The following is a 10,647-nucleotide window of genomic DNA, read 5'->3' on the forward strand; positions in this document are numbered from 1 at the left end:
AATTATTGATAGGTATGTACTTACTGCCATTGAAATTGTGTGTGTGTGTGTGTGTGTGTTGTAGTTCTCTGTTCCTTTCTTCTGCTTTCCTGCTTTTAGCATTATGCTTGGATTTGTTTTTATTGGGCATCTAGTATAGATTTAGATTTGTGGTTACCATGGGGTTCATATAGATCCTATATGATTAGCAGTCTAGATTAAGTTGATGATCACTTAAGCTTAAATACATTTTAAAAGCACTGAAGTTTTACTCCCCGTTTTATGTATATATTTTATCTTTTTAATGTGTCCTTTGACTAGTTTTTGTAGATGTTAATTGATTTTACTACATTTTTACTACTTTTGTTCTAATCTCCATGCCAGCTGTTATAATGTAAACCAATGATTTTTTGATTTTATGATTCTATTTCACATTTGGCAGAAAACAGCCTTAGATTGATGTTTTAGTCCACTTACAGTAATTGTAACTACTCACAACATAGGATTTCTGCCATATTTCTGTGTTTCCTCCATATTCTATTGCCTTTTTATCTTTTAAGTATTTTGAAATACATATTTTAATTATCTCGTGCTGTAGACTCTAAGTCTAAAGTTCTCCCTTGGCCAGCAAGAGAGCAGATGCAGGATTAAAAGCGAGAGACGGCTAATGTCCGGGAAAAGACAAGACCCCCAAGTAAGGGTACTTACCCCATATTTATTAAAATCAGAAGGCTTACAAACGTGATGGGGAGTGCACAAAGAGACAATAAATTGGTAAACATGAACTCATGGGCATGAGGGAAAGGGGGTTTTGAGGATATACGGTTGGGGTTTGGGTCAATATAAAACAATCCTGGCACCAGGCAGATGGTTGTTAACAGCAGACAGGAGGTGCCCTGTTTATCTTAGCCAGCCTAGGGGATAAGACACAGCAAGTAACCTCAGGGTTAACAACACACCTTTTCTTTTGCTAATCAGCTCTGCTCTGCAGTTTCATCTACAGTGCAGTGGTCTATAGCCCTATTTACCTGTTTGCCTAATTTGGTCCTTCCTTCCTGTGAAAGCAGCTTTCTGCTATAGTACTAAATTGGGGGGCACTTTTGCCCTGAATACCTAAGCTTGCTTACCTCATATGCCTTTGTATTGGGGGCCTTTGCGCCCCCCCCTCCTCTATTCTGGGGGCAATCCTGTTTCCCAAGCGTGGATGTGAGCATCCTATGGCTTTGTAATTCTTTATGCCTTGTTAACCCATCAGTGCAGACTCAGGGAATTCCTAAGCTTATTCTCCACAGTGCCCCCTTTTTGTTTTTCTTGGTTCTTTTAGTTTTGTGTTTGAGGACCATCATGACAAGCTCCTGGTCCTTCTTTTGCTTTTGGATGGCTTGGAGGGTGATTCTGCAAAGACATAAAAAGAGACACAGTAAAAGCATTCCACTTTCCAGAGTTATCCGGAATTTGAGATGGGTGCTAGCTGTGAGAAAGGATTTACGTTGTGCCACATTTCCCAGGAATCAGCCCATTTTTAAGCTGATCTTCTACATATTGTAGCTGTTGGCACAATGTCGTATCTAAATTTTCTGTATTGTCAGAAAGTTAGGAAGAAAAGACACTGCAAAGGTGTGCCTGGACAGCATCCCAAGCCTAGGGGTGATTATAAGGAATGCCAGTCATGCAGATATGCTGGTAGTTAGGGTCACAGGGCAGTTTAGAGTGGAGGAACAAGCCTTCCTGTTGCTTTCCAATAAATTCCACTGCAGCCTCAAGAGCTTCGAGGCAGGCTGAAACTTGTTTATCAATGGAAGTCTGGCTTATAAATTCTTTGGTAGTGTGGACCATATTTATTAAGGACATGGGCTGTCTGGATAGTATGATGCAGGATGACTCCAGCTACAGTGGCAGAGGCGATAACACCTACTGCTGCTAGGATGCCCATGATCAGTAGGCCAGCAAATCTTTTTTGCCTTACAGCAGAATGCCAGTGTTAAACAGGCTTGGAAAACGCACCTAACTCCTGATAGATGTATATAGGGTTCTAGAGCTATTAACAGGAACCCAGGCTGAGACATGCTAACTACTAATAAGGAGGAGATATTTAATTGGGTGATGTTATCAGTACTTACGCAGGATATAAACCAACTCTGGGAGGTAGAGCTATGATAGTTGTTGGATCTGTAAAGTGGAGGTAGCAAAGAAAACATAGGGAGAAGGGACACAACTAGTGGTCCATGCTAATTGATTGTTGTGCAGGGAGGCCCAAGTTAGGTTAGTATGCTGATTTACATAAATTTCACCGTGGCTAATCGTACAAATGAAGAAGGGAAGACCTAGCTTCCAAAGGTTAACAAGCCAACGTCCTTTTAATTTCCCTTTATGTGCAGAAATTGTAGGTCCAGACAAACCTCCATCTTTCCAAAAAATACTCTCCCTACTAACCTGGTCAAAGGATATGGTCTTTTTTGAATATTTTGTTTCAAGATGTCCTCTAGGACCCCTGTCAATAATAGTCCAATTACCCCAGTGAAGGTTATGCTCAGTCTCTCCATAACAGGTTGTCCAAGGAATATTATTCCAGGGGTTGTCTGAATATTTGAGACTAGCGCAAGCTATAACAGGAATGTGAGATATGCCTTTTTTTTAAATATATCAAAGCTTATGGCTGAGAAAAAAAGTAAAATTGGCCTTGTAGAGGGTTTGGGCTGTACATGCAAAAGCCAGTTGATTTTTAAGACAAGCAGATAAATTGCTGGAGGCGCTGAAGTAAGCCATCACTGCGGTCTTGGCATATAAAGCTAATGTTTCTGTTCCGTTTGGAAGGGCGGGTTAAGACTGGCTCCTTCCATGAACTCTGTCATTATTGCTAATAGGAATATCTCAGGCTAGGAGTGTTAAGGTATCAAATATAGATGGCTTAAGGAGATGAGCCCAATATGAATATTGAGCTTGGCCTGGACAAATGAGGGCAAGGAGAAGAATCAGGGTTACACACATCGAATTTTTGTTAATGACAGAAATCATGGCCATCAAATGTGAATCAGGGGTGTATATATAATATCATTGTGTTATAAGAGGATGCCGGCCTGGTTAGACAGGCATTTAAGGCTTCCCCATGTTATATGAGGGGCAAAGACTTGCATTTGTGGACTGGCTTCAGGATGAGGAGTCCGTGAAGAGGCTTCCTCCATCTTGAAAAAGAGGGGCGGTGGCCGCTCACTCAGTCATTCTCCGGAAGTCTTGATTCATTGGAAGATATCCTACGGGTCTCCACCATGCCATGGTAAGGCTTCACCTTACCCCGAGAGGGGATCCACAGAGGTCCGGAATCCGAAAGAACACGAGCATATCCTCGACCCCAGGTGAGAAGTTCAGTGAGCCCAGTTCGTGTGGGCCCCTTTCAGGGGTTTTGCACAGCACCATAGGGTGAGAGGGTTTATATTATTTTGAAGAATGTCACTCAGCTACAGTTAGTCCTTGAGGATTAAGATTTAAAAAGCTAAGAGTAATCATAGTATGATTAAGAAGGAGCTGAGGTTGTAATGCAGACAACCAGGGGTATCTCCCCCTTTTTGTTTTTTTAACATGTTTTTGAGAGTAATATATGCTTATTTTACAACTGTTTCACCTGTGGATTATAAGGAATGGGTAATTCCAACCAAGGCTTAAGTAAAACAACTTAAAAGGGTGTGTTGTCCTGTTGTTTTACCCTTTTTTGTTAAAATTAGTTATTTACTTATTTATTACCATTAACAAAAATATATCTTTCTGTGGTTGTCGTAGGATGCACTAATTTTATTTTGGCTCAGCAGTAACTTATATATTGATCATCCATCGGCAATTGGGGGAGGGGGCTAAATGACCAAAGTCAGGGTCTATTCCCCTGCCTTTTTTAGCAATGCCCATATAAATATGTTTCAGCCATGTGGATACCCATTTGTGGCATACAATGGGCTATGTTTAGTAAAATGGCTTCCATGTATCTTAGTAAAAGCCCTTCATATATTATCCATTCTTCATAGGGTAGAGGCATCCATTCCTCTGCTAAACAGGAACAACACAAATGTGGAGGATTTGGAGGCTGGCACCAAGAGTATTGCCATCATTTTCCCAGACTTTGGATCAAAGGAGGGGGAATCTTAATCTTAACCCTGTGTGTTTTTAAAATGCATTTATTTTAACCTTAGTCTGTTCTGAGCACATGTAAAATTTCTTTTTAAAGATTTTTCTTCACGAAACTTCTACAACTTTTTTTGCATTTAGATTTTGTCCCAAGGCATTTCTTTTCAAATAACCAGTCTTATTTAGGACAAAATTACTTTCTTTTACCTTCAACAAAATTATATTTCCATTTCTTATGTCTTTTTTTCATATCTACTTTTCTATATACAGAGTTGCTTTTCTTATTTTTATCAGTTTTAACTACATTTAGTAGATAAATTTTAATTCTTAGAAACTTCAATCTCCAGTAAAAACTATAGTAACCAACTGTGAATTGTCTGTTATATGAGAAAATTCTTTAGGTGGTAGACTTATGAATCCATTAAGCATAAAGCATGTTTTTTAATGGATTTTTTTTTTGTAGCATTTATTCATTTTTGAAAGGCAGAGAGAGACAGAGCGTGAATGGGGGAGGGGCAGAGAGGGAGACACAGAATCTGAAGCAGGCTCCAGGCTCCGAGCTGTAAGCACAGAGTCCAACATGGGGCTCGAACTCACGAACTCTGAGATCATGACCTGAGCCGAAGTTGGCCGCCCAACTGACTGAGCCACCCAGGCGCCCCTTTAATGGATTTAAATATTCTTAGTTGTTTTTTTTTTTTTTGTTTTACTTAAGTCAGAAGCATAAACCTATGTTAAGGACAAAATGCTTCAACATTCCATTGGATTTAGAAGAGGCCTAAATATCTGAAGAACTTAATTTATCATTTAAGCAAAACGTTCAAGTCTTAGGTTACCAAAGACCCTGAAAGCTATCTTAACAATTACCCATGAAAACTATAAGGCAAAAAAAGTTAACCATTAAGTCATCCTTTATGTTAACAAATTGGAACAGAGATAACATGAGCTTATTTGACCTTTAATAGACCTTAATAGAATAAGGATCTATAATTTAAAAGATATGCCTATCTTAACATTTCATCTGTGTCCCCTTAAAAGTTTACCATTGTTAATTTTTTTTCCTGTGGAACCAGTGAGGAAATCTGAAGTTTAAGGGGGTGTTTTTTCCTTTTTGACAGTGTGGGGAGGAGGAGCTGATGCTACATGAGACACCGAAGAGCCAGATTTGAAGGCTGCACCCAAGGTAATGCAGAAACAGGAGGAGTGGGAAGGGAAGGCAGAAAAAGTGAGGTGCCTCCAAGAGGCCTGAAGGCAGACAAAGGCACAGAGGGCAGAGAAAAGAGTTCAAGTGGTCCTAAAGCCTGTCAGCTCAGATAGGTGAGCAGATATCAATTTTTGTTTTCCACTAGTGGAATTAGGCAGTCTATGTCAGGCCAGAGAAGACAGGGAAGTTCCCCAAAACAAAAGGAGTTTCGGCAGCTGCTTGGGAATATTCCTTAAAATCTCTATCCAGAGATAGACTAGCCAGAGATAATTAGCTCTAGTCATCATACTCATTAATCCAGGAAATGAATGAGGGAGAAGCCCTCACATGTAGTTAAAAGTAACTAGCGTGTATAGGGAGAAACAGTAAGAGAGAGAGTTAGAGTCTCCTATATTAGGGATAACCTGTGTAAAATACACTGCACTATTTTAGTGGACTGTTTTACTGACAATGATAGGAAGCTGGGCTTGCTGCCTTGGATGGGAATATTGCCCTGTGCCAGACAGTTGTTAAAAAGACCCCAGAACAACAGCAGCAAAGTTCTGCACAGCATGAGTCATGCAAGCACATGAAACTCTGGGGCACAGATAGCATACTGGGCTAGGGTCAGAATGATGTCCATAAGAGAGCCCCAGTCCCAGACACACATGGAATAAGCACCACAAATATTTTCTAAAATGCCAATTCTAAAAGGGCTGTGGTGGACATACAGCTGAACTGATTTTTGCAATTCTTTTACTATTGGAAAGAGCAAGCCTTCATGGACGTAGTGCCCATTTTTCCTGATAATGGGAAACAGCTGGAATTTACTGGCCTCATGGGCTTTTTAAATGTCCTTTTTCATTGGGCTAAGGACTTTATCAGAACCGGCTGGTGAGGTTTTTAGAGGCTCAATATCGCCCCACCCTTTTGGGGGAGGAGGTGTATCTTTTGGCTGTACAGGCACCAGAGGCACAGCCTGATTATAGGGGGACGGAGGTTTTTCCTCCCTTTTAGAGAACTCTGTGTCTTCATATACATTGTCCAATCTCAAGGGGAGAAAAGCAGTATGGATGATGGACCAGGTGAGGATTACCTCAGGGGGGACATTAGCCTTTTCAGAATGCCAGGCCTTCAATGTTTTCTTTTTTTGTTCCCATACTTCAAGATCTTAAGTTCCTTGTTCTGGGGACCAAGGGCAATTTTGTTGGACAGTCAGCAATAATCTAAGGAGAGCCTTATAATTTAGAGTAGTCCATGCTGTGTCTCCTAGGGACTGATGAATTCGAATATAGCACTTTTGTTTAGGGGCTAGGGAGCCTCCCATGGTAGAGCTCTCAAAACATCCTGTGGCAGCAAATCCTAATATAGTTCCGCTTTATCCCTTACCTTGTCAGATAGAGACTGTATCCAGTGCGATTGTTTTCTTGGAGCCCCTTAATCGTTCTGCAGCATCATGCAGTCCTCGTGTCGCACCACCTCTTGGCCATGTTGGCTCCTTGCCCACGTTGGTCCATAGTACCCCTTTCCTTCTTTCACCTCAGGGTCACCATCTGTTGTAGACTCTAAGTCTAAAGTTCTCTCTTGGCCAGCAAGAGAGCAGATGCAGGATTAAAAGTGAGAGATGGCTAATGTCTGGGAAAAGACAAGAGCCCCAAATAAGGGTCCTTACCCCATATTTATTAAGATCAGAAGGCTTACAAACGTGATAGGAGTGCACAAAGAGACAATGAATCGGTGAACATGAACTCATGGGCATGAGGGAAAGGGGGTTTTGAAGATATACGGTGTTTGGGGTTTGGGTCAATATCAAACATGGGGCACCTGGGTGGCTCAGTTGGTTAAGTATCCAACTTCAGCTCAGGTCATGATCTCACGGTCCGTGAGTTCAAGCCCCGCGTCGGGCTCTGTGCTGACAGCTCAGAGCCTGGAGCCTGTTTCAGATTCTGTGTCTCCCTCTCTCTCTGCTCCTCCCCTGTTCATGCTGTTAAAAATACAATAAAAAATAAAAATAAAATAAATAAACGTTAAAAAAAATATGAAACAAAATCCTGGCTCTGGGCAGATGGTTGTTAACAGCAGACAGGAGGTGCCCTATCTGTTTATCTTAGCCAGCCTAGGGGATAAGACAGAGCAAGTAACCTCAGGGTTAACAATGCACCTTTTCTTTTGCTAATCAGCTCTGCTCTGGGCAGTTTCATCTACAGTGCAGTGGTCTATAGCCCTATTTACCTGTTTGCCTAATTTGGTCCTTCCTTCCTGTGAAAGCAGCTTTCTACTACAGTACTAAATTGGGGGTGCACTTCTGTCCTGAATACCTAATCTTGTTTACCTCATATACCTTTGTACTGGGTGCCTTTGCCCCCCCCCCCCACTCTATTCTGGGGGCACTCTTGTTTCCCAAGCGTGGATGTGAGCATCCTATAGCTTTGTAATTCTTTATCCCTTGTTAACCCATCAGTGCAGGCTCAGGGAATTCCTAAGCTTATTCCCCACAATCTTGTCATTTATTTCGCTCTACATCTCTTAGTTGTTTTCTTTTTGATTTTCCAGGGAATTACTAGTAATATAACAACCTAGCTTGCATTAACACCAAATTCTTTTAATAGTATCCAAAATACTTGTTCATATACGGTTTTTGTCCTTGTGCCTTCCTTTGTGCTGTTACGTCACACAAAATCTCTTGTATATTTTGTGCCAACAACACAGATTGGTGCTTTATGCAGTTCTTTTAAATCAAGTAGGTTAAAAACAACAAATACATTTGTACTGTCTTTTATATTTACCTCTTTGTAGTTAATACTTGCTGATGCTCTTTATTTCATCATGTGAGTCAAGTTTTCTCCATGTTTTTTCATTTAGTATTAATGACCTATATTTTTTTTAATTTGAATTTTTTTAATTCTGTATTAAAAAATTTTTTTAATGTTTATTTTTAGAGAGAGAGAAAGAAGAAAGAGAGAAGTGAGAAAGAGAGAGAGAGAGAAACAAGAGAGAGAAGTGAGTGGAGGAGGGGCAGAGAGAGAGGGAGACACAGAATCTGAAGCAGGCTCCAGGCTCTGAGCTGTCAGCACAGAGCCTGACGTGGGGCTCAAACCCAAGAACTGTGAGATCACGACCCGAGCTGAAGTCGGACGCCCAACCGACTGTGCCACCCAGGCACCCCTTAAATTCTGTATTTTTGAGAGAGAACACATGCAAGCAGGGGAGGGGCACAGAGAGAGGGCCAGAGGATCTGAAGTGGGCTCTGCACAGACAGCAGCTTCAGCTCAGCGAGCCTCATGTGGGGTTTGAACTCATGAACCGTGAGATGATGACCAGAGACAAAGTCAGATGCTCAACCAACTGAGCCACTCAGGCACCCCAAGCATCCGACTCTTGATTTTGGCTCAGATCATGATCCCAGGTTTGTGGGATCAAGCCCCATGTCGGGCTCCGCACTGAGTGTGAAACCTGCTTTCCCTCTGCCTCTCCTCTGCTTGTGTGAACTCTCAAAAAATAGAAGATTTAAAATATTTTTATTCAAGGGTACCTGGGTGGCTCAGTCAGTAGAGCATCCAACATTGGCTCAGGTTATGATCTCAGGTTTGTGAGTTTTTGTTTTTAATTAAGTAATTTATTTTTAATTTGCATCCAAGTTAGTTAGCATACAGTGCAACAATTATTTCAGGAGTATATTCCTTAACTCCCCTTACCCATTTAGCCCCCCCTCCCACAACTCCTCCAGCAACCCTCTGTTTTTTCTGTATACTTAAGAGTCTCTTATGTTTTGTCCCCCTCCATGTTTTTATATTATTTTTGCTTCCCTTCCCTTATAGTCATCTGTTTTGTATCTTAAATTCCTCATATGAGTGAATTCATGTGGTATTTGTCTTTCTCTCATTTTGCTTAGCATAATACCCTCTAGTTTCATCCACGTAGTTGCAAATGGCAAGATTTCATTCTTTTTTATTGCCGAGTAATACTCCATTGTGTATATATACCACATCTTCTTTATCCATTCATCCGTTGATGGACGTTTGGGCTCTTTCCATACTTTGGCTATTGTCAATAGCACTGCTATAAACATTGGGGTGCATGTGCCCCTTCAAAACAGCACACCTATATCCACTGGATAAATACCTAGTAGTGCAATTGCTGGGTAGTAGGGAAGTTCTATTTTTAAACTTTGAGGAACCACCATACTATTTTCCAGAGTGGCTGCACCAGTTTGCATTCCCATCAGCAGTGCAAAAGAGATCCTCTTTCTCTACATGCTTGCCAACATCTGTTGTTGCCTGAGTTGTTAGTGTTAGCCATTCTTACAGATGTGAGGTGGTATCTCATTGTGGTTTTGATTTGTATTTCACTGATGATGAGTGATGTTGAGCATTTTTTCATGTGTCAGTTGGCCATCTGGATGTCTTCTTTGGAGAAGTATCCACTCATGTATTTTCCCCATTTCTTCATTGGATTATTTGTTTTTTGGGTGTTTGAGTTTGATAAATTCTTTATAGATTTTGGATACTAACCCGTTTGCAAATATCTTCTCCCATTCCATCAGTTGCCTTTTAGTTTTGCTGATTGTTTCTTTCACTGTGCAGAAGCTTTTTATTTTGATGAGGTCCCAATAGTTCATTTTTGCTTTTAATTCCCTTGCCTCTGGCGACATGTTGAGAAAGAAGTTGCTGCGGCCAAGGTCAAAAAGGTTTTTGCCTGCTTTCTCCTCTAGGATTTTGATGGCTTCCTGTCTTACATTGAGGTCTTTCATCCATTTTGAGTTTATTGTCTTTGATGTAAGAAAGTGGTGGAGGTTCATTTTGCTGCATGTCGCTGTCCCATTTTCCCAGCACCATTTGCTGAAGATACTGTCTTTATTCCATTGGATATTCTTTCCTGCTTTGTCAAAGATTAGTTGGCCATACGTTTGTGGGTCTATTTCTGGGTTCTCTATTCTGTTCCATTGATCTGAGTGTCTGTTTTTGTGCTAGTACCATACTGTCTTGATGACTACAGCTTTGTAATACATCTTGAAGTACGGGATTGTGATGCCTCCAGCTTTGGTTTTCTTCTTCAAGATTGCTTTGGCTACTCAAGGTCTTTTCTGATTCCATACAAATTTTAGGATTGTTTATTCTAGCTCTGTGAAGAATGCTGGTGTTATTTTGGTAGGGATTGCATTGAATATGTAGATTGGTTTTGGTAGTACCGACATTTAACAATATTTGCTCTTCCAATCCAGGAGCATCAAATAGTTTTCTTTTCTGTTTATCTTCAATTTCTTTCATAAGTTTTCTATAGTTTTCAGTGTACAGGTTTTTCACCTCTTTAGATTTATTCCTAGATATTTTATGGGTTTTGGTTCAACTGTAAATGGGATCAATTCCTCGATT

At 40.7% G+C, this 10,647-nt stretch overlaps 1 long non-coding RNA gene across 1 annotated transcript; it reads right to left on the reverse strand.

The window, feature by feature from the left end:
• Positions 1–649: 649 nt before the first annotated feature.
• LOC128312265 (uncharacterized) lies at positions 650–2,719 on the reverse strand. Its single transcript, XR_008291349.1, has 2 exons — positions 2,100–2,719; positions 650–1,374 (listed from the first exon to the last, which is right to left on the reverse strand). It is a non-coding gene; the product is annotated as an uncharacterized LOC128312265 (long non-coding RNA).
• Between the last annotated feature and the right edge of the window lie 7,928 nt (positions 2,720–10,647).

Source organism: Acinonyx jubatus, chromosome D4 (genome assembly GCF_027475565.1).
Source record: "Acinonyx jubatus isolate Ajub_Pintada_27869175 chromosome D4, VMU_Ajub_asm_v1.0, whole genome shotgun sequence".
NCBI lineage: Eukaryota > Metazoa > Chordata > Mammalia > Carnivora > Felidae > Acinonyx > Acinonyx jubatus.